This window comes from Phascolarctos cinereus, unplaced genomic scaffold (assembly GCF_003287225.1).
Source record: "Phascolarctos cinereus isolate Bilbo 61053 unplaced genomic scaffold, phaCin_HiC Scaffold_726;HRSCAF=1367, whole genome shotgun sequence".
Classification (NCBI taxonomy): domain Eukaryota; kingdom Metazoa; phylum Chordata; class Mammalia; order Diprotodontia; family Phascolarctidae; genus Phascolarctos; species Phascolarctos cinereus.
The window spans coordinates 367,436,949-367,437,251 of record NW_027556098.1 but is presented as its reverse complement, the minus strand read 5'-3'; positions in this window follow the sequence as shown (position 1 = coordinate 367,437,251).

The window sequence follows — 303 nt, the reverse complement described above, 5'->3', positions numbered from 1 at the left end:
TACTCTGGACTACAGCTCCCAGGGTGCCTCGCGCCGAGCTTAGGGCCTGCCTCGGGCCAAGTGACAGCAGCTTCAGCCTACCAGTGGAGAGAATTCTCCTGTCGTCTGTCAAGCTCACCAATTGAAGGCGGTCTGTTTAGTTATTGGTTGGGGAGAGGGCGGGGCGACAGTGTCAGATGCTTAAACTACAGCATCCCCTGGGAGCAGTCATCCAGTTTGTGCAGTAACTGGGAGCTGTCTATAGGTAACCCGTTCCACTCTTTGGAAAGCTTTTTGTTTTCCTGACACCGCCCTTACATTTGA